Genomic DNA, 27,863 nt, shown 5'->3' on the forward strand with positions numbered 1-27,863 from the left:
CGATTGTAAGTTTTAATGTATTTTGTTATTCACCTCCACTTAGGAGGTTACATGGGATGCAATATCGCAAGTGTTACATTGGTGGTAGGAGACTGCTATTATTCCTTTGTGATCTATCTACATTCATGGGAAAACAATTTATATTTACATAGAACCTTTAAAGTAATGAACCATCCTAAGATGCTTAACAGGAGCATTATAAAAGCAAGTATGGCACTGAACCACACCTAGGGATATAGGCCAGATGACTAAAAGCTTTGTCAAACAAACAGATTTTAAGAAGTGTGTTAAAGGAGGAAAGTGTAATGGAGAGGTGTTGGACATATTCCAGAGCTTGGAGCCTTCTCATGAAAATATAATAATTTTCATAATATTATTGTGATTTATTGTAAAGGTAGGTTAATAGTGGGGTTTGGATTAGTTTGTGTGTGTGTGTGGGATTTAATTGAATAGAAGACAGCTGGTCTGAAGGCTTTGAATTATCAAAAGGGAAGCTCAGTTTGAAATGAAAAATACGTAAACATGGCTGAACTTTTAGAATGTGAGGTGTAAGGAAGATTTGCACTTTGAATTTCAAAGAGATGGTAAGATGTTAGACTTAGCCAGAAGAAGCTAAGCCAAACAGTGTGTTTATTTTTCCCAAAGGTTACTGATAAAATTAGTACTATGAAAAGATTTATATTATGAGGAAAGCAAAGTTGCAAAAACATATGGGAACAATGGAATTTGCATTTAAAAAGGGATACGTTTAAAAGGAGATGAAGTTTTGTGCAAGGGGGAACACATTCTAAAGTTTAACATAAATGCGAAAAGCCTCCAGCCTCTGTGCATCAAGTTGCTATCTACAGGAACCAAAGCTAAGAAAACTCACTTTGAATGTCACTGTCCTGGGTATTGTGTGCTTTGCCTGGGTCTGTTTAAATCTATTTGTTTTTACTGTTACCTTAACAGAGGTGTATCTGGGAGGCAGATTAATTAGGGGATTTAGGAGTTATTATAGTAGTAATTTGTAGACCCATGTATGTGCTTAAAATCTTTGCTTTATTAATAAATGTTTAATTTAGTTTTGTAAAAAAACCTCTCAAGTCTCGCAGGATTTATTACTGCTGAATTCAAGGCGCGCATCTCGAAATCAAACAGAAATTGTAAAACAGTTGCGGCAGCTGTTTCAAGTTTCCCTTTGGAATTTCAGCAGCTCGGCATTTACCATCCACTGTGTCATAACAGTTCAGGCAACAGAAGGCATAGCCCACCAATTGTGCAGCAATTATGCTTGGGAATGTATGAAAGGCCAGGATGAAGGGAGTGCAGATATCTCAGAGGTTTGCAGTGTTGGAGGAAACTACAGAGATAGGGAAGGGTGAGGCCATAGGGAGGTTCGAAAATAAGGCTGAGATTTTTAAAATCAGGACATTGCTTGACCAGGAGCAGGTTAAGCAAGTCAGCAAGCACAGGGTGATGGAGGGTGGGACTGGCTGAGAGTTACACAAGTATTGGATGAGTACTGAGTATTGGATGATCTCAAGTTTATGGAGGGGGTAGGGCAGGGGGGCATTGGAATAGTTCAATCTAGGGTAATGAAGGCATGAATGATAGTTTCAGCAACAGATCAGCTAAGGCAGGGGTGAAGTCAAGCAACAATACAAAGATTACAATTGGCAGTCTTAGCAACAGGGCAAATGTGGTCAGAAACACATCTTGGGGTCAAATATGACACCATGATTGTGAACATTATGGGCTCGCCTCAGTCAGTTACCAGGGGGAGGGTTGAAGTGGGTAGCTCGGGAATGCAGTTTGGAACAGGGGCAAAAAGAATGGCTTCAGTAAAGAGGCAGAAAAAAATAATAATCCATAAACAAAACAGCACTTGGAATTGGAAGTTTACTGATCTATTACAACAATGGCTTAATATTGTAAAACATAGTGAATTAAACCTAACAAAATTATACTGCAATCTGTTGCAGAAAGCAACAGATTGAAAAGGGTCTTGACAGTTTCCCAGCAATAGTGCTGAAGACCTGTGTTCCAGAACTTGCTGTGCCCCTAGTCAAGCTGTTCCAGTACAGCCTCAACACTGGCTTCTACCCAGCTGTGTGGAAAATTGCGCAGGTATGTCCTGTACACAAAAAGCAGGACAAATCCAACCCAGCCAATTACCTCCCCATCAGTCTACTCTTGATTATCAGTAAAGTAATGGAAAGGGTCACAAACAACAGCGCTTGCTTAGCAATAACCTGTTCACTGTGCCCAGTTTGTATTCCACCTGGGCCACTCAGCTCCTGACCTCATTACAGTCTTGGCTCAAACATAGACAAAAGTTGAATCCCAGAGGTGAAGTAAGAGTGACTGCCCTTGACATCAAGGGTGCATTTAACTGAATGTGGCATCAAGGAGCCCTAGCAAAACTGGAGTCAATGGGAATCGGGGAAAACACTCCATTGGTTGGAGTCATTCCTAGCACAAAGGTCAATAGGTTGTGGTTGTTGGAGATCAGTCATCTCAGCTCCAGGGCATCACTGCGGGAGTTCCTCAGGGTAGTGTCCTAGGCCAATCCATCTTCAGCTGCTTCATCAATGACCTTTACAAGAGCAGGTCAGCGGCTCGAAATCACCTCCTGACTCCCCAAAGCCTGTTCACCATACATACACTGCATAAGTCAGGAGTGTGATGGAATACTCTCCATTTGCCCAGATCAGTGCAGCTCCCACAACACTCAAGAAGCTTGACACTGTCCAGGACAAAGCAGCCCGCTTGACTGGCACCACGTCCACATACATTCACTCCCTCCACCACTGAGGCACAGTAGTACCAGTGTGTACCATCTTCAAGATGCACTGCAGGAATTCACCATGGCTCCTCAAATAGCACCTTCCAAACCCATGACCACTGCCATCTAGAAGGACAAGGACAGCAGACAAATGGGAATACCACCACCTGGAAGTTCCCCTCCAAGTCACTCACTAACCTGACTTGGAAATATATCACCATTCCTTCACTATAGTTGGGTCAAAATCCTGGAACTTCCTTCCTAACAGCATTGTTGTGTACCCACACCACATGGACTGCGTCTGTTCAGGAAGGCAGCTCACCACCAACTTCTGAAGAGCAACTAGAGATGGGCAATAAATGTTGGCCCAGCCAGCAAAGCACACATCCCGTGAATGAATTTAAGAAAAATGTGCCATATGTGCCTTTACGAACATGCAATTAAAAGAGAATGAAGGGGGAGGCAATGGCGTAGTGGTATTGTCGCTGGACCAGTAATCCAGAGACCCAGGGTAATGTTCTGGGGACTTAGATTCGAATCCCACCAAGGCAGATTCAATAAAAGTCAATAAAATCTGGAATTAAAAGTCTAATGATGACCATGAAACCATTGTCGATTGTTGTTCCTTTAGGGAAGGAAATCTGTCGCCCTTACCTGGTCTGGCCAGCACGTGACTCCAGACCCAATATAGTTGACTCTTAAATGCTCCCATGAAGTCTGGCCTAGCAAGCCACTCAGTTGTAACAAACTACTACAAAGTCACAAAAAAGAATGAAACTGGACGGACCACCTGGCTTGATGCACCTAGGCACTGGAAACGACAACAGCAATCGCATCTGGAGGCCAGTGTTAAAATTGGGAGAGATGTCACGCTAGTCAAGCAACACAGTCATCCTCATGGAATCATACCTTACAGATAATGTCCTGTCCCACCAGTAGGACAGACCCAGCAGAGGTAGCGGCACAGTGGTATACAGTCGGGAGGGAGTTGCCCTGGGAGTACTCAACATTGGCACCAGGTCAAACATGGATAAAGAAACTTCCTGCTGATTACCATGTACTTTCTCCCTCAGCTGGTGAATCAGTGCTCTTCCATGTTGAACATCACTTGGAGGAAGCACTGAGGGTGGCAACGGCACAAAATGTACTCTTGGTGGGGGACTTCAATGTCCATCACCAAGAGTGGCTCCACTGACCGAGCTGGCTGAGTCCTAAATGATATAGCTGCTAGACTGGGTCACCAATATCCTCACCAACATGCCTGCCACAGATGCATCTGTCCATGACAGTATCGGTAGGAGTGACCACCGCACAGTGATTGTGGAGACAAAGTCCCATCTTCAGATTGTGTGGTGTGGCACTACCACCGATTTCAAACAGATCCAGCAACAGATAGAGCATCCATGAGGTGCTGTGGACCATCAGCAGCAGCAGAATTGTAACTCTTTCGAGTACAAACACGTTTCCATCTGTTCCTATTCAGATGAAGTTACATTGTTTCATAGTTTGCCATTGTGAGATTTGAACTCTTGACCTTGGGGTTACAAACCCAGTACCATAACCACTTGGTTGTGGAACACAAGCTCATGGCCTGGCAGGTCCTGCACTCTACCTTTACCATTCAACCCTGCTTCAATGAAGAGTGCAGGAGCCCATGCCAGGAGCAGCACCAGGCATACCTAAAAACAAGGTGTCAGCCTGGTGAAGTTTTAAAACAGGACTACTTGCATGCCAAACAGCATAAGCAGAGAGTGATAGACAGAGCTAAGCGATCCCATAACCAATGGATCTCACCACCTGCAGCAGACCCAGTCTAGCAGTCCTGCCACAGCCAGTTGTGAAGGGTGGTGAATAACTGAACAACTCACTGGAGGAGGGGGCTCCACGCTGCTCAATGATGGGGAGAGCCAAGCATAGCAGTACAAATGGTAAGGCTGAGCATTCGCAACAATCTTCAGCCAAAACTGCCGAATGGAAGATCCATCTCGGCCTCTTCCAGAGGTCCCCAGCATCACTGATGCCAGTCTTCAGACGATTCGATTCACTTTACGTGATATCAAGAAATGGCTGAAGGCACTGGATACTACAAAGGCTATGGACAATAGCACTGAAGGCTTGTGCTCCAGAACTTGCCGCGTCCCTGGCCAAACTGTTTCAGTACAGTTACAATACTGGCATCTACCTAGTGATGTAGAAAATTACCCAGGTATGTCCTGTACACAAAAAGCAAGGCAAATCCAACACGGCCAATTACCGCCCAAGTCTACTCTCAATCATCAGTAAAGTAACGGAAGGGATCATCAACAGTGCTATCAAGTGGCACTTGCTTAGCAATAACCTGCTCACTGACCCAGTTTGGGTCCCACCAGGGCCATTCAGTTCCTGACCTCATTACAGCCTTGGTTCAAACATGGACAAAAAAGCTGAACACCCGATTTATAGCCATACAAATACTACAATCTGATCCGCTGGTGGTGGGATCGCTTAGCTCTGTCTATCACTTGCTGCTTATGCTGTTTGGCACGCAAGTAGTGTCCTGTGTCAGGTGAGGTGAGAGTGACTGCCCTTAACATCAAGGCCGTATTTGACCAAGTGTGGCATCAAGGAACCCTAGCAAAACTGGAGTCAATGGGAATCGGGGACAACTCTCCGCGGTTTGGAACCATACCTGGCACAAAAGAAGAAGTTTGTGGTTGTTGGAGGTCAGTCATCTCAGCTCCAGGATATCACTGCAGGAGTTCCTCAGGGCAGTGTCCCCAGCCCAACGATCTTCAGCTGCTTCATCAATGACCTTCCTTCCATCATAAGGTCAGAAGTGGGGATGTTTGCTGATGATTGCATGATGTTCAGCACCATTCGTGACTCCTCAGATACTGAAGCAGCCCATGTCCAAATGCAGCAAGACCTGGACAATATCCAGGCTTGGGTTGACAAGTGGCAAATAACATTCGTGCCACACAATGACCATCAGGTAATGACCATCTCCAACAAGAGAGAATCCAACAATCACCCCTTGATGTTCAATGGCATAACCATCATTGTATCCCCCACTATTAAGATCCTGGGGGTTAACATTGACCAGAAACTGAACGGGATTAGCCATATAAATACTGTGGTTAAAAGAGCAGGTCAGAGGCTAGGAATCCAGCGAAGAGTAACTTACCTCCTGACTCTCCAAAGCCTGTCCACCATCTACAATGCACAAGTAAGGAGTGTGATGAAATACTCCCCACTTGCCTGGATGAGTACAGCTCTCACAACACTGAAGATGCTGGACACTGTCCAGGACAAGGCAACCTGCCTGATTGGCACCCCATCCACCAACATTCACTCCATCTACCACCGACACACAGTAGCATCAGTGTGTACCATTTACAAGATGCACTGCAGGAATTCATCAAGGCTCCTTCGACAACACCTTCCAAACCCACACCCACTATCGCCTAGAACAACACAGGCAGCAGACAGACAGGAACACCACCACCTGGAGGTTCCCCTCCTAGAAACTCACCACTCTGACTTGGAAATATATCGCCGTTCCTTCACTACAGCTGGGTCAAAATCCTGGAACTCCCTTCCTAACAGCACTGTGATTTTACCTACACCAGATGGACTGCAGCAGTTCAAGAAGGCAGCTCACCACCACCTTCTCAAGGGCAACTAGGGATGTGCAATAAATGCTGGCCCAGCCAGCGAAACCCACACCCAATGAATGAATTTTTAAAAAAGTAACAGAGTCTAGGTTTTATTCAGGTCCAGTTGTGGACTGGTAAGGGCTGTTCCATTAACAAAGTAGTGGGGAATAAAAAAACAAAAACAGAATTACCTGGAAAAACTCAGCAGGTCTGGCAGCATCGGCGGAGAAGAAAAGAGTTGACGTTTCGAGTCCTCATGACCCTTCGACAGAACTTGCGTTCGAGTCCAAGAAAGAGTTGAAATATAAGCTGGTTTAAGGTGTGTGTGTGGGGGGCGGAGAGATAGAGAGACAAAGAGGTGGGGGGGGGGGTGTGGTTGTAGGGACAAACAAGCAGTGGTAGAAGCAGATCATTAAAAGATGTCAACGACAATAGTACAATAGAACACATAGGTGTTAAAATTAAAGTTGGTGATATTATCTAAACGAATGTGCTAATTAAGAATGGATGGTAGGGCACTTAAGGTATAGCTCTAGTGGGGTTTTATTTTTATATAATGGAAATAGGTGGGAAAAGGAAAATCTATATAATTTATTGGAAAAAAAAGGGAAGGGGGAAACAGAAGGGGGGTGTGGATGGGGGAGGGAGCTTACGACCTAAAGTTGTTGAATTCAATATTCAGTCCGGAAGGCTGTAAAGTCCCTAGTCGGAAGATGAGGTGTTGTTCCTCCAGTTTGCGTTGGGCTTCACTGGAACAATGCAGCAAGCCAAGGACAGACATGTGGGCAAGAGAGCAGGATGGAGTGTTGAAATGGCAAGCGACAGGGAGGTTTGGGTCATTCTTGCGGACAGACCGCAGGTGTTCTGCAAAGCGGTTGCCCAGTTTACGTTTGGTCTCTCCAATGTAGAGGAGTCCACATTGGGAGCAACGAATGCAGTAGACTAAGTTGGGGGAAACGCAAGTGAAATGCTGCTTCACTTGAAAGGAGTGTTTGGGTCTTTGGACGGTGAGGAGAGAGGAAGTGAAGGGGCAGGTGTTGCATCTTTTGCATGGGCATGGGGTGGTGCCATAGGAGGGGGTTGAGGAGTAGGGGGTGATGGAGGAGTGGACCAGGGTGTCCCGGAGGGAGCGATCCCTACGGAATGCCGATAAGGGGGGTGAAGGGAAGATGTGTTTGGTGGTGGCATCATGCTGGAGTTGGCGGAAATGGCAGAGGATGATCCTTTGAATGCGGAGGCTGGTGGGGTGATAAGTGAGGACAAGGGGGACCCTATCATGTTTCTGGGAGGGAGGAGAAGGCGTGAGGGCGGATGCGCGGGAGATGGGCCGGACATGGTTGAGGGCCCTGTCAACGACCGTGGGTGGAAAACCTCGGTTAAGGAAGAAGGACATGTCAGAGGAACTGTTTTTGAAGCTGTGCACTCTGGAATGGCTGGCATATAGCTCCATTCCTGACCAATGGCAAAAAGGGAAGGGCACTAATAAATTGGCTGGATATTAGGAAGAAGCCTAGCAGAAATATCATTTCTAAACTTAGTTGAAGTAGCCTGTTCCTAAGTCCTATGTTCTTATATGTCTTGTCCCTTGCTAGGCTTGGCAGATTAACAATATTCTTGGAAAAATCGCCTTCTTTTGATTGCATGGTTATTTAATGCCATTGTCAACTGGCTGTGAAAGAGCTGAAGATCATTGGAACAGAAAAGGTAATGTGAGGTTTAATAGAAGTTTTTAAAGCAATGAATTTTTTTTGAGGTGGTAAACAGTAGTATTTACACACTGATAAATCAACAACAGAGACTTTGGATTATTAGAGCAGAGATCCAAACATCTACACTTAAATATGTTGATTGCAAAGCACCTATTGTCGCCTCGCAAAGAAGGTCAAATAGGTCTAAACTGTCTGGAAAAATAGGCCCAGGTGTGGACAAATAAGCAGGCCCCACATTAACAGCCAGGAGACTAGTGTGCCTCATTTCACCCAGTGTATCAAGTCATTACAAAGAGCCCAGGCTGGAGCTGAGAAAATATGCCTAGGATTTCCTATCTCAACCTTATCCATGGTATCACTGAGTGACACTATCCTCACCTGATTCCACTCTTCGCGTTCCAATCTAAACCAGGCATATCCTATAATGGCTGGTGTCCTCCAAGGATCTCATCCTTGACCCCCTCCTATTTCTCAACTACAGGCTTCACCTCGACAAAATCTTACATTCAAGGTGCACGTTGATGTCACCCAATTGTTCTCAGCACCACCTCCCTGATCCCTCTACAGCCCCCATGCTATCAGCCTGCTTGCCCAACACTCAGTACTGGACAAACAGCAATTTCCTCCAATTAAATATTGGAAAAACAAACCATTTTCTTCAGCTCCTACCACAAATCCTAGTCACCAATTCCATTTCCCCCTTCTCCCCCCCACCACACTGCCCCTAAGGTTGAATCGGACTGTTGCAGTTACAGTATTAGTTGATCCTGAATTGAGGCTCTGATCCCATATCCTCTCCATCACAAAGACTAACTACTTCCACTATTGCCCTTCACCAGACCTATCGCAGCACGTAAACTGTTGAAATGCTAATCCATGCTTGTGTTACCTCCAGACTTCACTATTCCACTGCTCTCTTGGCTGACCTACCATCTTCTGCATCCAAAAACATGGACTCATTTAAAACTCTGTTGCCTGCAGCCTCACCAGTGCCATATTTATTTCACCCATCAAATAATTACTGCTCATGGTCAACCAACACTTCATTTTAAAAATTCTCATCCTTGTGTTCAAATCAACCCATGGCTTTCTCCAATTTTTGTCCCTCTAACCTCCTTGACCCTACAGCCCTTCGAGAACTCTGCATTTTTCCATCTCTAAGCTAAGATGCATCACTCACTCCCCCCACCACATCGCAGACATCCATGCATTCAGCCATTTAGGCCTTGAGCTCAAATTTCCTCTTTAATTCTCTCTAGCTCTTATCTCCTTTTCACAGCTTCCTTAAAACCTACCATTTTGACAAGCTCCAACGAATCCTAACATAACCCATCATAATATATCCTTCGTGTTCAGTTTCAATTTTTGTCTGATTACTCTCCTGTGAACATTTTCCTACTTTAAGATATATCAATACAAGTTGTTATCCTGTCTGACAAAGGTACCACGTTTGAGGTGGATGGTTTTTTGTGACCAGAAGTTTCCTTTAAATAAAAATTAAAAGGAGGATTTATGAGTTTAGCAAGTCCTATGGAACAAGTTTCAGTGAACTGTTTAAATGATTGCGGGTTGTCATTGACCTTTTATCCGCTCATGGGATGTGAGTATCGCTGGCTAGGCCAACATTTATTGCCCATCCTTAACTGCCCTTGTTTAGAGGGCATTTAAGAGTCAACTACATTGGAGTCACACGTAAGCCAAATCAAGTAAGGGCAGCAAATTTCCTTCCCAAAAGGACATTAGTGAACTAGTTGGGTTATTACGACAATCTGCAATGGCTTCATGGTCATCATCAGACTTTTTTAATTCCAGATTTTTATTGAATTCAAATTCCACCATCTGCCATGGTGGGATTCGAACCCAGGTCCCTAGAGCCTGGGTCTCTGGACTGTCCAGTGACAATACCACTATGCCACCATCTCCCCAAACTGAGCTCCTTGCCAGTATTCTCCAGTTTCATCAACATTCAAACAGAAAATGGTATTCAGTGGATGTTGCTGTAGCTTCAGCAACCAGAAATGGGGAAGTTTTCCACTGCACTCCTGAATTCAGCTTTGTAGGTGTCTTTGAGAGGCCATGTTGTTGATGAGACTGATTGAGTTAATCTTCCCTTCAATGCAACATTGCCAACATATGTTGACAGTAGAACTCAACAATGCTAGGGCCATTGAAATCTGGGGGAAGCACTTGGATTTTTTGTTAGAGATGGTCATTGCCAACCATCTGTCAGTCCAAGTCTGAATGCTGTCCAAGTCCTGTTGCGGATTGGTTTCAGTTGCTTCATTGTCAGGATAGTTGTGGCTGGAGCTGTTAATTGCACAGTCATCAGCATACAGGCACTGTTGAGCTAATAACAGAGGAAATTTATTTCTGGTTTTGGAGCCAAGACCGTGGAGGCTCCGGGTTATCAGCAGGAACTTGGTAGAACCAAAAGTCTAAATAACTTGAAACTAAAAAGACAATGCAATAGTTTTACTAAAATTACATTAAAACACAATGATTTAATATTTTGTGCTCCACTCAAACTATGATTAACAGTATGATTAGACATTTTATTTTTCTAAACTTAGGTTGTACCTGGAGAGGACATTTTGAGCAGTATACACCAGGCAGAACTACTGGTTTTAAGCCTAGTGATTGGCAGTGAGTGATGGAAGGAAATTAAATAATGGATTTGTATCACAGAAATTAGGCTTAATGCGGCAAATGGCTTTTTCCTCAGCTTTTGAGTGTACTATTCAAAAAGCATATTGATAAAGTGCATTTGCTTAAGTTCCTTTTATTAACAAAAAGCCAGTGATAACTTGTACTACTTTGCTTTAGGATTTTCAAGCTACTCTCCACCTCTTAGTTATTATCACCCATTTCCAACCTCATGTAATCATCATAATTGGACAAAAGAATTAAATACATGTGCAATGATACCCATAGAACTCACACCAAACATGCTGTTTTACTTCTGCAATCCAAAGGGTGTTCCAGTCCACTGCACCTGATATTCCCAGGCAGTCTCCGATCCAAATACTAACCAGGCCTGCGTCTGCTTAGCTTTCGAGATCAGGAGCTTTCAGACTGGTATGGCCATAGGCATACTATGTCCCCAACAGGTCGATGTGATGCATCTGGTGTGTGGATGATGAGAGTAAGCATGCTTTCTGCTTTTGTGTGCTCGTTTGTTTCTCATATCAGCCTACACTGCTGGCTAGCAGCAATATGAAAAGAAGCCAATTTTTTTTTTTATTCATTCATGGGATGTGAGCTTTGCTGGCTGGGCCAGCATTTATTGGCCATCCCTAGTTGCCCTTGAGGTGGTGGTGAGCTGCCTTCTTGAACTGCTGGAGTCTATGTGGTGTAGGTACACCCACAGTGCTGTTAGGGAGGGAGGTCCAGGATTTTGACCCAGCGACAGCGAAGGAACAGTGATATATTTCCAAGTCAGGAGGATGGGTGGCTTGGAGGGGAACTTGTACCCATTTATCAGCTGCCCTTGTCCTTCTAGATGGTAAGGGTCATGGATTTGGAAGGTGCTGTCGAAGAAGGCTTGCTGAGTTCCTGCAGTGCATCTTGTAGATGTTACACGTTGCTGCTACTGTGCGTCAGTGGTGGAGAGAGTGAATGTTTGTGGATTGCTTCAACCAAGCAGGTTGCTTTGTCCTTCATAGTGTCATGCTTCTTGAGTGTTATGGGAGCTGCACTCATCCAGGCATGTGGGGGGTATTCCATCACACTTACTTGTGCCTCGTAGATGGCTTTTGGGAGTCAGGAAGTGAGTTACTCGTCACACTATTCCTAGCCTCTGACCTGCTAATGTAGCCACAGTATTTACATGGCTAGCCCAGTTCAGTTTTCGGTCAATGGCAGCCCTCAGGATGTTGATAATGGGGGATTGAGTGATGGTCAGCCATTGAACATCAATGGGCAATGGTTGGATTCTCTCTTGTTGGAGATGGTCATTGCCTAACAATTGTGTGGCGCAAATGTTACTTGCAACTTGTCAGCCCAAACCTGGATATTGTCCAGGTCTTGCTGCATTTGGACATGGCCTGTTTCATTAACTGAGGAGTCGTGAATGGTGTTGAACATTGTGCAATCAGCAGCGAACATCCCCACTTCTGACCTTATGATGATGGAAGGAAGGTAACTAATGAAGCAGCTGATGGTGGTTGGGCCTAGGATACTACCCTGAGGAGCTCCTGCAGTGATGTCCTAGAGCTGAGATGACTGAGCTTCATGTGTAAGTTATTCCCTGTCACTTCAGAGTTGACAATTCCTCAGTTATGCCTCCTCATGGCAACACATGGAAACTGGGCCCCTCACAGCCCCAGGTTAATTCTGCAGAGAGAAGAGATTTGGTCACCAGACATCCAGTGTGCCAGCCCACTGACATGTGGACATGCCCTGGCACTCATGGACCAACTCCCAGCTATGGACAAATAGCTCCATTGCCTTGTGAATACCTCAGCAGAGTTGAGGTCTAAAATCTAGAGTGGAGCCCAAAGAGAGATGCATGTATAAATATGTCATCTTTCCAGCAACTCCTGCATCCAAGCCGGTACCAAATGCGCTTTGGATTCTATTGCACTCAACTGTAGAGGTTAAGTGGTGGACCCTGACATTTGGTCAGCTCAGAGTCTCCATATATTTTTCCTAGGCTTGCACCAGGAGGGGACACTCCAGTTTCACTGCAAAGCATTAACACATGGGGGATTGAGTTTCGAGTGATAAGCCCAACTTGACTGGGCTGGAGTACAAATGCTACAGGCTGTATCCAACAGCGGAATAGACTATCATGTCCCACTTGGCAGGTTGGGACCTCAAGTTGGGCAGCCCCCAACTAGTAAAGTGCTGGCCCTCCATGGCCCACCTGCTTCAATGGGTACTTGGGACAACATCCATCGCACCATGAAAACAAAAGAAAAATAAACTACCAACACTTCCATTGGCAAGTTGGAACATCAGAACCATGTGCACCGGATTGACAGACGACTTGCAGCTGTTGATAATGCATGCAAGACAGCCGTGATTGACCTGGAACTTGATAGGCTGAACATCAACTTAGCCTCCTTACAAGAGACTAGGCTCACCGAGAATGGATCGCTGAAAGAAATACATTACACATTCATCTGGCAGAGGAAGAATTTGGAAGAAACGTGGGAGCAAGGTGCAGGCTTCACGGTAAGGAACTTGCTACTCTCAATGATAGACCCCCACCCACAAATAGTTTGGAACGTTTTCTCTCCATCCACCTCTCAACTCAAACAGGGCCAATTAACCTCATGAGTATCTACACTCCATGAGAGCATAAGACCAGTTTTATGAGGAGCCCGATATTGCCATCAGCAGAATCCTCATGTCACCTACAGATCAATTTCAACACAAGAGTGGATGCAGACCATGAGATCTGGCCCTCCTGCCTCAGGCAACATAGCCTGGGAAAGATAATGAGAATGGACTTGAGCTCTGCTGCTATGAGGTGTATGTAACAAACACCTTCTGTCAGAACAAACCATGCAAGGTGTTCTGGGGACATCCAAGATCAGGGCATTGGCACCAGCTGAATCTGATTATCACTAGACATGACTCTCTGAATAGCATTCTCAAGATACACAGCTACCACGGTGCCGACGTGTTTGCACCAGAGTTATGATGCAACCTCTTGAAGTTCGCTCATTCAAAACAGAATTTTCTTTTTATTCATTCATGAGATGTGGCTTTGTTGGCCGGGACAGCATTTATTGCCCATCCCAAGTTGCCCTTGGGAAGGTGGTGGTAAGCTGTCTTCTTGAACCGCTGCAGTCCACGTGGTGTAGGTACACCCACAGTGCCTCTAGGAAGGGAGTCCCAGAATTTTGACCCAGCGACAGTGAAGGAACGGCAATATATTTCCAAGTCAGGATGGTGAGTGACTTGCAGGGGAACTTCCAGGTGGTGGTGTTCCCATCTATCTGCTGCCCTTGTCCTTCTAGATGTAGTGGTTGTGGGTTTGGAAGGTGCTGTTGAAGGAACCATTCTCACATCAACATCAGCCATACTGCCTACCCAGATAAAAACCAACAGTTCTGGCATTCCCACACAGCAAAAAGGAACATATTTTGAGACACCATCGACAATACCACACACTCACCATATGAGAAGAGCAGGAAAATGCTGACTGGCTCGAGGCTAACCTCACTGTGATGAAACCTGTCATTGAAGCCAAGAGGTCTGTTCTCATTAATTACAAGGACGATCCGAGCAAGAAAACTCTGACTGCACTAAGAGTCCCTCGAAGTAAAATACAACAAACTACTAAGTGGTGTGTCAATTACTACTGGTTACAACGTTGCCAAAATATCCAGATGCCCTTCAATATAGGGAAAATGCCAGCGGCATGTATGAAGGGATTAAAAAGACAACAGGTTCATCAGCAAAAATAATGGCTCCACTGAAAACAAATGCAGCGGAGGTCATTACTGATTGCAATAAACAGTTGGAGAGATGGGTGGAACACTTACCTTGGGAAGCCACTGTCACCGAGGAAGTTCTGGAGAACGTAGAAAGCCTGCCTGTCATGGCAGAGCTGGATATCAAACCCACAGTGGAGGAGCTTAGCAAAGCTATTGACTCATGGGTAAGGTTCCAGGTGCTGATGCCATACTGCCTGAGTTCATCAAGCACGGGAAACCGATGACCCTGCAGCATCTGCACGAAATTTTCTGTCTCTGCTGGAAAGAGGGGGCGATGCATGAAGCACAGATAGTGACCTTATATAAGAACAAGGGAGGCCGCAGTGATTGCAACAGGTATCGAGGAATCTCCTGCTGAGCATCATGGTAGAAGTTCCTTCGTTGCATCTGTTCCAATAATGCCACTTTCCAAAATGGCACTTCTAACATGTCTTCTTTTTTCTTAACCAAGGTTTCCCACCCATTGTGGTTGGCAGAGCTCTCAACCATGTCCAACCCATCTCCCACACCTCTCCCTCCCAGAACCATGACAGGGTCCCCCTTGTCCTCACTTTTCACCTTACCAGTCTCCGCATTCAAAGGATCATCCTCTGCCATTTTCACCAACTCCAGCATGATGCCACCACCGAACACATCTTCCCCTTAACCCTCCCCACCAAATCAGCATTCCATGGGGAGCATTCCAACTAGTACATCCTGGTCCACTCCTCCATCACCCCCAACACCTCATTCCCCTCCCATGGCACCTTCCCATGCACTCACAGAAGATGCGACTCCTGCCTCTTTACCTCCTCGTTCCTTACAATCCAAGGGCCCGAACACCTTTCAGGTGAAGCAGTATTTCACTTGCACCTCCTTCAATTTGATCTACTGCATTCACTGCTCCCAATGCGGTGGTGTCTACATTGGAAACACCAAACGCAGACTGGGTGACCACTTTGCGGACCACCTCCAATCTGTCCGCAAGCATAACCCAGGCCTTCCTGTCGCTTGCATTTCAACACATCATCCTGCTCTCATGCCCGTATGTCTGTCCTTGGCCTGCTGCAATGTTCCAGTGAAGCCCAACACAAACTGAAAGAACAGCACCTCATCTTCCAATTAGGCACTTTATAGCCTTCTGGACTTAACATTGAGTTCAACAACTTCAGACCATGAACTTTGCCCTCTCTCCTCACCCCTTTTATATCCCTTATCTCAATATTCATTTTTATTTTTTATTTTTCATCCACCTATTTTTATTTATTTTCATTTTTATTCATTCATTTATTTTATCTCCACCTTTTATCCTGCTTTCAATCCTTTTTCCCACCACCATCCCCTCCCTCCACCCCACCTCCACAAGAGCCATCTGTCACTTGTTCATGTTGTTCTTTTCCAAGTGCTTACCCTTGTCCTGATATTATCACATTCCGCTTTCATACTTTAATGCCACTATCAACAACTCCTTTAGCCCTGACCACTATCATTAACACCCCCTTTGTCCTTTTGTTCACGACATCTTTGTCAATCTCTCCTTTGCCCCCACCTATCACTGGCCTTCTAACCAGTTTCACCTTCTCCACCCTCCTTAAACAGTATAAATTTCATCACATTTTTACTTCTCAATAGCTCTGAAGAGTCATATAGACTCGAAACATTAACTCTGATTTTCTCTCCACAGATGCTATTAGACCTGAATTTTTCCAGCATTTTCTGTTTTTGTGTTGTGGGAGAAGTATTTGCCCGTGTTACCCTTGTCAGATTGCAGATCCTGGCTGAACGCATCTACCCCAAATCCCAGTGTAGTTTCAGAACTGGAAGGTCTACAATTGAAATGAGCTTCTCAGACCAACAGCTGTAAGAGAAATATCATTAACAAAGGAGATCGCTATATATTGCCTTCATCGATGTCCAAGCTGAGCAGGAGAGTTTGGAACAACAGCAACCTGAGAACACCAAACTGCAAGTTTATCAAGCCTGCGTCCTCGGCGCACTCCTCTACAGTGGTGAGACCTGGACAACATACACTAGGCAGGAGAGAAGGCTGAACAGTTTCCATCTTCACTGTCTCAGAACATTTTTGGCATCTCTTGGCAGGACAAGGTCACCGAAGCAGAGGCCCTGGAGCGTGCTAATTCCATCAGCTAAGCTAATTACACTCATTGCTAAGCCAACAGCATCTGCACTGGCTTGGCCAGTTCATCAGATGGATGATGGCCATATTCTCAAAGAGCTTCAGTACGGTGAACTGGCCACTGAATCATGACCTTCTGGATGTCCATATCTCCACTACAATGACACCTGCAAGCAAGGTATAAAGGTGGTGGATATTGTTGCTGACAATTGGGAGACAGTCGCTGATGGCCATGACCTCTGGATGCTCACTGAAAGGGTACTGAAAAAAGTGGAAAGCTAAGCTGACCAAGAAGTGGACCCAGAGAAAACAGAGGCCAGCAAATCATGCATCTTCTTAGTACTCTGCCTCTTGCGAGTAACCGATGGGGCATGCTGTTTGATACAATCCACCAGTCGTTACGACCTACAACACCTGGCATCACCGGCACTGAAATTCATATACATTGTGTTTTCCACCAACAGGATACTGCCATCAAGTCAAAAAGAGGTACTGAGAACCACACAAATGAGTAATATGGTATATGAATTTTAGTGCTGGTGCAATGCCAGATACACAGGATGCACATCCCATCCTGTGCTTGCAAAACTCAGAACATAATGTCTAATGTTAGATATGATTCTACAATTGGGCAGCATTTGCTGAACAATCCCAAGTGTGTTAAGAATTACACTAACAATCAATTTAAGATTATCAGTTAGCAACTTGGCACACTTATGCATATGAGAAAAAAGACATTTGTACGCAGTCCTTAGCACATAAAAGGAATATGTCCAGACACTGCACTTTTCTTGAATAAACGAAAGCAAGGTGGAAAATAGCTCCCTGGTGCATTCGCCAATGTCTCAACCAAGAGAGCCAAGTTGCCAACAAATCAGCACTCCTTTTCTCGCACAATATAAATTGTTGCTCCCTTTGAAATTTGACATTCTTACATCAGCCCTGATGAGTGCAAGACGGATAGCTTCGAAAGCATGTCTTTTTTTTCGGCAAATGCGCAATTTCAGGAGTCGATCATTGCAGTCTAGAATTATAATACAGTATGTGTACATTTAAACAGTCATCTGTTTCAACGCAAACCATTTAAAGTAAATTGTGAATCACTCCAGGAAATCAACAATGCAATAGAATTGTCCACGCAAACAAAAAATACATCTACACAATCTTCAAGCAATTTAAATGAGGTGTTTCAATTTGCTTGCATCTTTAGACTCCGAATATGAAAGTCATCAGCAATATGTCACATTCATTTGTCAACTGATTCTTATCATAATGGTATATATTAATGTCCAAAATCCATGTACACCAACTGCAATTATATTGTGACAAGGTTATTTAAAAAGCTAATTGTTTGAAATATAATTTTGGATGGATCAATTTATTTGAAAAGTTGAATTGCAAGAGACAATTTGTTTTTCTTATCCATCCTCACTTGGTCAAATCATACTGTCACCTTAGTCATCTGAAACCTGGGAAACCTTTAAAAATTACATTCTACAAACCATGAAACAGGTTAAAGAAAATAAAATGCCCAGGGCCTTTTCAAGAACATAGAAGACCATTAGTCAGACTCTCCACATTGCCTAATCATCAAGATCCACATTCATGACACATTGACTATGTTCAATAACACTCCTGTGAAGAGCTGTGGGGCATTTTATTACATTAAATGCATTATATAAATACAAGTTGTTGTTCATCTGTCCTGCAATTCAACCTCTACATTACTTTACTCTCTGCCGAACTAGAACCTCTTCATTCCCTAAACTTAGTTTTCAAAGAGGAGAGGTAGAGATGCAGAGGAGCTGATAAAAGGATTACCAGAGTTAAGAGCCCAAGCAGCTAAAGGCATAGCTGCCAATGGTAGAGTGATGGAAATTAGGGATTTATATTAGAGGAACACACACCTCTTGGTGGACTGTAGAGCTGGAGGAGGTAAAGAGATTGGGGGGCATGGTCATGGAGGGATTTGAAAACAAGGATGAGAATGTTAAAACTGAAGCAGTCAGGCTGGTAATCAATGTAAATCATAAAGTACAGGGGTGATAGATGACAAGGAATTGATGCAAGTCAGGATATGGGCAGCAGATTTTTGAGCCTGAGTACCTGCGTCCAACTGCCACAAATTTGTTCTTCCAGGTTTAACTTTTAAATACCGTGACCACATAAACACACTAAATTCTTTTCAGACATTTTATTTCAGGACTGAATAATCTAAACTTCCCAAAAAAACACACCGTTGTTTTTGGCATTCTTGCGGTTCTTCTTGAAAGTGCCTCCAGAGATTTAATACTTGCCTTGTGTTTCAGTGGCCAGAACTGAGAGCAACATTCAAGGTGTAGCCTGACCAAGGAATGAATGGTTTGTGTGACTGTGCAACTTATACTCTATTGTTTTCATTGAATAGCTCAGTTTTCTATATGCCAGGTGATTGCTACTCCACAGTCATGTATTTGAGCTTAAGCACCTTCACCTTCAGCCATTTCAATACCATTCAGGAATTGCGTGTTACTCATTTTTTCCCTTCCTATCCATGACACTTTACAACTGCCACGTTAAATTTCATCCAGCATTATTCCACATTATACCTTTTATATAGCTCATGTTTGCTATATGATTTCTATTCAAGTATTGTTATTAACTTGAACAGCTTGCACTGAGTTTCTGAACACACAAAACTCACCTAAATCAGAAATACAGAGATCTCAACACTGATCCTACAAGTATCCCAACACCAGTATAGGATATCTGAAAGTATCTCAGTGTGTATCTGTTTCTTCCTGCCTTAAATTGATTTCTTCATTATGCTTCAATTTTACCTCAATTCCCACTGCTTATAGTTTGGTATTTTTTCCATGTGGCACGTCAAATACCTTTTGATAGTCAGCCATTATTACTCGAGACATCACTTCCTCAACAAAGACGAAGAGTTTAGCTGCACAGGATCATGATGCTGCTTAATAAATAGGTTATCATGCAGGTATCCTAATCAATTCTATTATTCTGCTCAATACTGAACTAACATTACTGGGTTTGTAATTACGGCAATCTGTTTTGTCTTTCCTCCAAACTACTGGAAACTCCTCGGTATTCTACTTTGACTGGGGCTTAGTATTTGGGCTACAAAATGAGAACTTATCAGAATATGTTATTGTACTTTTGCACAGCAATGCAAAAGGCAAGGCTGAAGCATTTGCAACAATCTTCAGTCAGAAGTGCTAAGTGAACGATCCATCTCAACCTCCTCCAGAGGTCCCAGCATTGCAGATGCCAGTCTTCAGCCAATTCAATTCACTGTGTGATGTCAAGAAACGGCTGAAGGCACTGATTACTGCAAAGGCTATGGGCCCTAACAATATTCCGACAATAGCACTGAAGACTTGTGCTCCAGAACTTGCCGCTCCCCTAGCCAAGCTGTTCCAGTACAGCTACAACCTAACAATGTGGAAAATCGTCCAGGTATGTCCTGCACACAAAAAGCAGAACAAATCCAACCTGGTCAATTACCACCCCATAAATCTGCTCTCAATCATCAGTAAAGTGATGGAAAGAGTCATCAACAGTGCTATCAAGCAGCACTGGGCTTAGCAATAACCTGCTTGCTGACAGTCAGTTTGGGTTTCACCAGGGTCACTCAATTCCTGACCTTATTACAGCCTTGGTTCAAACATGGACAAAAAGCTAACTCCAGAGATGAGGTGAGTGAGTGCCCTTGACATTAAGGCAGCATTTGACTGAGTGCGGCATCAAGGAGCCCTAGCAAAGCTGGAGTCAATGGGAATCAGGGTAAAACTCTCTGCTGGAGAGTTGGAGTCAAACTGAGCACAAAGGGAGATAGATGATTGTAGCTGTTGGAGGTCAATCATCTCAGTTCCAGGGCATCACTGCAGTAGTTCCTCAATATAATGTCCTAGGCCCAACCATCTTCAGCTGCTTCATCAATGACCTGCCTACCATCACTGATGATTGCACAATGTATGGTACGATTCGCGACTCCTCAGATACTGAAGCAATCCATGTCCAAATGCAGCAAGACCTGGACAATATCCAGGCTTGGGCTGACAAGTGGCAAGTAATATTCACAGTACACAACTGTCAGGCAATGACCATCTCCAACAAGGCAGAATCTAACCATTGCCCCTTGACATTCAATGGCTTTACCATCACTGAATCCCCTATTATCAACATCCTGGTGGAGGAGGTTTACCATTGAACTGGACTTGACTGGCATATAAGTAACATCCCAGAAATAGCTGTAAATCAGGAATTGGAAGTGAGAGAGGAACTCGGGAAAATTATAATCACCAGGGAAGTATTATTGAGAAAATTGTTGAAGCTGAGAGTCCCTGGGTCCTGATGGACTTCATCCTAGGGTCTCAAAATGAATAGCTAGGGTGATAGTTGATGTGGTGGTTTTAATTTTTCAAAATTCTCTAGAAAATAGCAAATGGAACTTCTTTATTCAAAAAGGGAGGTAGACAGAAAGCAAGAAACTACAGACCAGTTAGCTTAACGTCTGTCATAGGGAAAATGTTAGACGCTATTAAAGATGTTATAACAGGGCACTTGGAAAAATTTCAAGGTAAGCAGGCAAAATCAACATGGTTTTGTGAAACGGAAATCACGTTTAACCAATTTATTGGAGCTCTTTGAAGGAGTCACATGTGCTGTGGATAAAGAGGAATCAGGCGATGTACTTATTTAGATTTCCAGAGGCATTTGATAAGGTGCCACATCAAAGGTTATCAAGAAAAATAAAAACTTATGATGAGGGGTATCACATTGGCAGAGCTAGAAGATTGGCTTGCTAACAGGAATCGGTAGGCATAAATGGGCCATTTTCTGGGTGGCAAGATGTGACGAGCGGTGTGCCAGTGAGCAGTGCTGCGGCCTCAGCTTTTTACAATTTATATAAATTACTTGGATGAAGGGACCAAAGGTATAGATACTAAAATTGCTGATGACACAAAGATAGGTAGGATACCAAGATGTGAAGAGGACACAAGGAGGCTACAAAAGGATATAGATAGGTTAAGTGAGTGGGCAAACAGATTATAATGTGGGAAAACGTGAAATTGTCCATTTTAGCAAGAAGAATCAAAAGGAAGTATAGTTTCTAAATAGTAAGAGATTACAGAGCTCTGAGATGCAGAGGAGTCTAAGTGTCCTAGTGCATGAATCGCAAAAGGCTGGTATACAAGTACAGCAAGTAATGAGGAAAGCTAATAGAATGTTATTGCTTATTGCAAGGGGAATTGAATATAAAAGTAGGGAAGATATGCTTCAGTTATACAGGGCATTGGTGAGACCACATCTGGAGTACTGTTTACAGTATTGGTCTCCTTATTTAAAGGAAGGACGTAAATGCATTTGAAGCAGTTCAGAGAAGGTTTACTAAACTAATACCCAGATTGCGCGGGTTGTCTTATGAGGAAAGGTTGGACAAGCTAGGCTTGTATCCGCTGGAGTTTAGAAAGTAAGAGGTAACCTGATTAAAATATATAAGATCCCAAGGGGTCTTGACAGGTCAATATGGAGAGGATGTTTCCTCTTATGGGAAAATCTAGTATTTAGGGGGTCACTGATTAAAAATAAGGGGTCACCTGTTTAAGACAGAGATGAGGAGAAATATTCTCTCTAAGAGTTGAATATCTTAGGAACTCCCTTCCTCAACAGGTAGTGGAAGCAGAGTATTTGAATATTTTTGATGCAGAAGTGGATGGATTCCTGATAAGCAAGGGGGTGAAATGTTATCAAGGGTAGGTGGGAATGTGGATTTGAGGTTGTAATCGGATCAACTATGGTTTTATTGAATGGCAATCCAGGCTCGAAGGGCCAAGTGGTTCGTATGTCTCCTCTTTAAAATCCACATCCTTGTCCAAACTTTGAGTCACCTCTGTTAATCTCTTCCTCTTTAGCTCATGTATCTAAAGCACCCTGGGATGTTTTTCTGTGATAAATGACACTATATAATTTCAAGTTGCTGTTGCTTAGCATTTAAGTGTTTTATTCTCTTGTGAACAATTGTGTGGATTGGAAAACACTCTCAAGCTTTATCTACATAGGAAGTCACCAAAGCCTTACGTAATCAACAAGATCACATACTTCCTCAAAACAGAAGATTTGATGAAGTAAATCCTTTGCATCATAATGTCCTAAGATCAATGAAAGTTGAAATTTTGGGCTTAAGAACAATTAACAAATGCATATGACAAAAAAAAATTGAATTCACCAGCAAAAATGAGTGACTACTCAAGAAACATGGCCTGGAGTTTCCACTTGATTACGTTGGTTTTCTTGGTGCAATTTACCTGATACCAGTGCCAAAGATCAGGGGAGGTGGCAGCGTAGTGGTATTGTCACTGAACTAGTATTTCAGAGACCCAGGGTAATACCTTGGGGACCCGGGTTTGAATCCCACCACGGCAGATGGTGAAATTTGAATATGATAAAAATCGGGAATTAAAAGTCTGATGGCAACCACAAAACCATTGCCGATTGTCGTAAAAACCCATCAAGTTCATTAATGTCCTTTAGGGAAGGAAATTTGCTGTCCTTACCTGGTCTGGCCTTCATGTGGCTCCAGACCCACAGCGATGTGGTTGACTCTTAAATGCCCTCTGAACAAGGGATGGGCAATAACAGCAACACCCACGTAAGCAAATAAAAAAAGTGCCACTTGCATTCAGTGCAACTGGATTTTCCACAATCTTTTTGTTAATTATAACCAGCCCCCGATATAAAATTGGCCTTGCTCCCAGGTTGAATTGATCATCAGTGAGAGTTTCCATCAAGTGCACTTCACAGAATCACAGACTTGTTACAGCGCAGAAGCAGGCCATTTGGCCCATCATATCTGCACCATCTCTCCAAATAAGCATTCTGGCTCAGTGCCGTTCTCCTGCCTTTTCCCCGTACCCCTGCACATTGTTTTGATTCAGATAATCATCTAATGCCCTCTTGAATGCATTGACTGAACCTGCCTCCACCACACTTCCAGGCAGTGCATTCCAGGCTCGAACCAATCACTGTGTGATTGCATTTGCTTCTTTTACAAATCATTAAGTCTGTGTCCCCTTGTTCTCAATCCTTTTACGGGTGGGAAAAGTTTCTCCCTAACTACTCTGTCTAGTCCTCATGATTTTGAGCACCTCTATCAAATCTCCTCTTAGCCTTCTCCTCTCCAAGAAGAACAGTCCCAACTTCTCCAATCTAGCTTTATAACTGACATTTCTCATTCCTGGAACCATTTTTGTAAACTTCTTCTGTATTCTCTCCAATGTGTTCACATATTTCCAGAACTGTATACAATACTCCAGCTGAGGTCTAACTAGCATCCTATACAAGTTCAGCATAACCCTTCCTTACCCTTGTGCTCCATGCCCCTATTAATAATGACTAGGATACTGTATGCCTTATTAACTGCTCTCTCCACCTGTCCTGCCACCTTTAATGACTTATGCACATATACACCCAGGTCCCTCTGCTCCTGCACACCCTTGAGAGTTGTACCCGATTTTATATTGTCTCTCCATGTTCTTCCTACCAAAATGAATCACCTCACACTTCTCTGCATTGAACTTCATCTACCACCTATCTGCCCCCCACTCCACCAGCTTGTCTATGTCCTTCTGAAGTTCTACACTGTCCTCCTCACAGTTTACAATGCTTCCAAGTTTTGCATCATCTGTAAAGTGCAAGATCTGAATCTTTAACATATATCAGGTAAAGCAAGGGTCCCAATACCAACCCCTGGGGAGCTCCACTACAAACTTTCCCCCAGCCCAAAAGATATCTATTAACCATTACTCGCTGTTTCCCATGACTCAGCCAATTTTGTATCCACATTGCTACAATCCCTTTTATTCCATGAGCGAAAACATCTCACGAGTCTGTTGTGTGGCACTGTATCAACTGCCTTCTGGAAGTCCATGAACACCACATCAATAACATTACCTTCATCAGCCCTCTTTATTACCTCTTTAAAAAGCTCCAGCAAGTTAGTTAAGCATGCAAGTCTTCAAGAAGGCTCCAAAAGTTAACGTGAAACTTTCGGACACAAGGATTCTTCATAGGTATCTTCTAAATGTTTTTGAATGAATTTCAAAAAAGTACTAAGGCATTCAGTATTTCATTCATCGGATGTGGGCGTCTTTGGCTAGACCAGTGTTTATTGCCCACCTCTAATTGCCCTTGAGAAAGTGGTGCGCTGCCTTTTTGTACTGCTGCAGTCCATGTGTTATCGGAACACCCACAGTGCTGTTAAAAGGGAGTTCCAACAATAGTGAAGGACAGTGAAGGGTTGTGTCCCAATCTAATTGGAAAATAGTTTCAGTAATTTAAAAAAAAATCCAGGCTACTCACAGGTGGTGGATTGACAAGGTAATTTGTGGTAAACGCTCTTCCACTATAATAATCAAACTTAACCAGGTTACAACACTTAAATATATCAAGGGTTTTTTTTAAGCAAAATATTTTTATAAAATTATTTTAAATCGCTGTCCAATTCTGCTGGCTCAAGAAATAACAGCATTTTTTAAAGCCGGCAGAAATTTTGGGGCAGAATGGCTGACCCCACCAAAAGCAGAAACTCTATCTCCATATGTTTAAGAGACAGTAACTTGTTCAGAAGAGACACATCAAAAGTGCCACACCAAAATTATACAGCATTATACAAATGGCAAATACAGAAACATACTGAAAAGCAAACTCCCTTTCAGAACAACAGCAGGCAGATGCGATGGGGGCAAAACTGCCATTCTTGAGGATAAGCACTTCAATAAACTCAAAACTTGGGATGTCAGAACAATGAAACTAATAACTAGCTAAAGGCATTTAACCTACAGAGGAGAGGTGAGAACATCAAAGATTGTTTATCCGAAAGAAGAGATATTATTCAAATATTTAAGTTCTTAAATAAATTGAACTATGATTTGTTCCTGGTTGCACCAAGCTCCAGAACCGAAGGACACGGGCTGAACCTTCAAAGAGGGAAAGTGCAGAGTGGGTCCAGGAGATGGATTGCAGAATGCTCTCCAGTCGTATACTTTCCAACAAGTTCGACATCATCTAAGACAAAGCATCCCACTTGAACAGTACACCATCGACCACTTCACTATTCACTCCCTCGACTAGCGCACAGTAACATCAGTTTGTACCACATACAAGGTGCACTGCAGCAACTCACCAAAGCTCCTGACCACTACCACCCAGGACAAGAGCAGCAGGTGCATGGGCATATCAATGCCTGAAAGCTCCCTTCCAAGTCATGCACCATCCTGACTTGGAACTACCACCGTTCCTTCACTCTCACTGGGTCAAACTCCTGCAACTCTCTCCCCAACAGCACTGTGGGTGCACCTACACCATGTAGACTGCAGTGGTTCAAGGCAGCAGCTCACCACCATGTTCTCAAGGGCAAATGGGGTTGGACAATAAATGCTGTTTTTGCCAATGACATTCAAATCCCAAGGATAAAAAATGTCTTTGATTGATCTCTAACTCAAGTTGGTCAGCTGCAGACATTTGCCTGTTGTGGTGGGGTGGTGAGAGGTTGGAAACAATCATCTATTAATTTTGATGACTATCCAGAGTTAGACTGAATATTGAATTCAACAACTTTAGATGTTCAACTCCCTCCTCCATCCCCACCCCTTTCTGTTTCTTCCCCCTTCTTTTTGTTTTTTTCCAATAATTTATATAGATCTTTCGTTTCCCACCTATTTCCATTATTTTTAAATCTTTTATGCCCTGCTAGCCTTTCCACCCCACCCCCACTAGAGCTGTACCTTGAGTGCCCTACCATCCATCCTTAGTTAACACATTCGTTTAGATAATATCACCACCTTCAATATCTCTTTGATCCTTTGTCTGTGACATCTTTTGATTATCTGCTCCTATCACTGCTTGCTTGTCCCTACAACCACACACCAACCCGCCCCACTTCTCTCCCCGCCCCACCTCCCCACCCCCACCCCCCCCCCCAACCTAAACCAGCTTATATTTCACCCCTCTCCTAATATTCACTCAGTTCTGTTGAAGGGTCATGAGGACTCGAAACGTCAACTCTTCTCCGCCGATGCTGCCAGACCTGCTGAGTTTTTCCAGGAAATTATGTTTTTGTTTTGGATTTCCAGCATCCGCAGTTTTTTTGTTTTTATGTTTAGAAATACTCACATTGGAACAAAATCAAATTTAATCGCGATAGAACTTTATATTCGAAAAGCCCGTTCCAACACTCGTGTATGAAGGAGACCCAAGGTACTGGAAAAGAATTGCCGGGGGGGGAATCTTCAGAAGTAAAAGAAACGTTTTGGAATAACATTATCTGAGCTATAATTTAATTAACGGGAATATTATATATCAAAGATTGCAAGCGTGTGTTACCTAGAAACAGAAACATAGAAAATTTACTGAGGGGGGTGGGGGGTGGTGTCAGTGCTGTTAATGTTTCATTCTGGCCCAGGACGGTCACCTTTAGCTTTGCCCTTCCTCACAAACTCATTCGGTCAGAGGTTTCCTGCGTGCTGGGCCCTAACAGCAGACGTGGCACTAAAACAACCAACCTTCTCCTTACAGAGTCAAAACAGAAATGCCGAAGAGGAGCCTGACCCGCCCCCCCACCCCCCGAGAAAACACCGAGGGGCTGGGAGTCAAGACCCAGGCCCCGGGAGTCGGGGTGTGTCTCGCCCTCACCCGCTGCCCCCATCCGGCCCAGTGCTCGGGGCTGCCTCCTTACCGCTCGCTAGTTGAAACGGGCGCTGAAGAGGGCGGTGGCGCTGGACTGAGCTGGGGATACGCTGCCGGGAACCATAATCACAAACTCGGCTGCTGCTCCTCTCTGGGCTCCGACTGAACCAACCGTCTGTACCAGCACCAACACGCACCCCGCACCCTCGCCCGCTCCCATAGGCTCGCTCTCTCAGCATCTCCAGTCCTGATTGGATGTGGGCTGCCCCTCGTCTCTCTGGGTACGGACGGTCTCCAGGTAGAAAGTGAGTAACTGTTTCAATCTCTGACTCTCTGGTCGACCGTCTTTTGACACTTTGAATGTCCGTCTGTCTGTCTGCCTGACATGTTGACCCTGTCTGACTGGCTGTCCGTCTGACTGTGGCTATATAACTGTGTTTGGCTGCCTGCTAAACTGTCTGACTGACTGTCCCTGACTGTCATTTCACCTCTTTTCTATTT

At 43.9% G+C, this 27,863-nt stretch overlaps 1 protein-coding gene across 4 annotated transcripts in view; it reads right to left on the bottom strand.

The window, feature by feature from the left end:
• The window catches only part of ibtk (inhibitor of Bruton agammaglobulinemia tyrosine kinase), a 152,190-nt gene extending 124,628 nt beyond the window's left edge, over window positions 1-27,562 (bottom strand). For all 4 annotated transcript variants that reach the window (XM_041187928.1, XM_041187927.1, XM_041187931.1 and 1 more), the window contains exon 1: window positions 27,412-27,562. The gene's annotated coding sequence lies outside the window, so the exon portion shown is untranslated. The remainder of the gene's footprint in view (window positions 1-27,411) is intronic.
• Window positions 27,563-27,863: the final 301 nt, after the last annotated feature.

This window comes from Carcharodon carcharias, chromosome 5, assembly GCF_017639515.1.
Source record: "Carcharodon carcharias isolate sCarCar2 chromosome 5, sCarCar2.pri, whole genome shotgun sequence".
Taxonomy (NCBI): Eukaryota; Metazoa; Chordata; class Chondrichthyes; order Lamniformes; family Lamnidae; genus Carcharodon; species Carcharodon carcharias.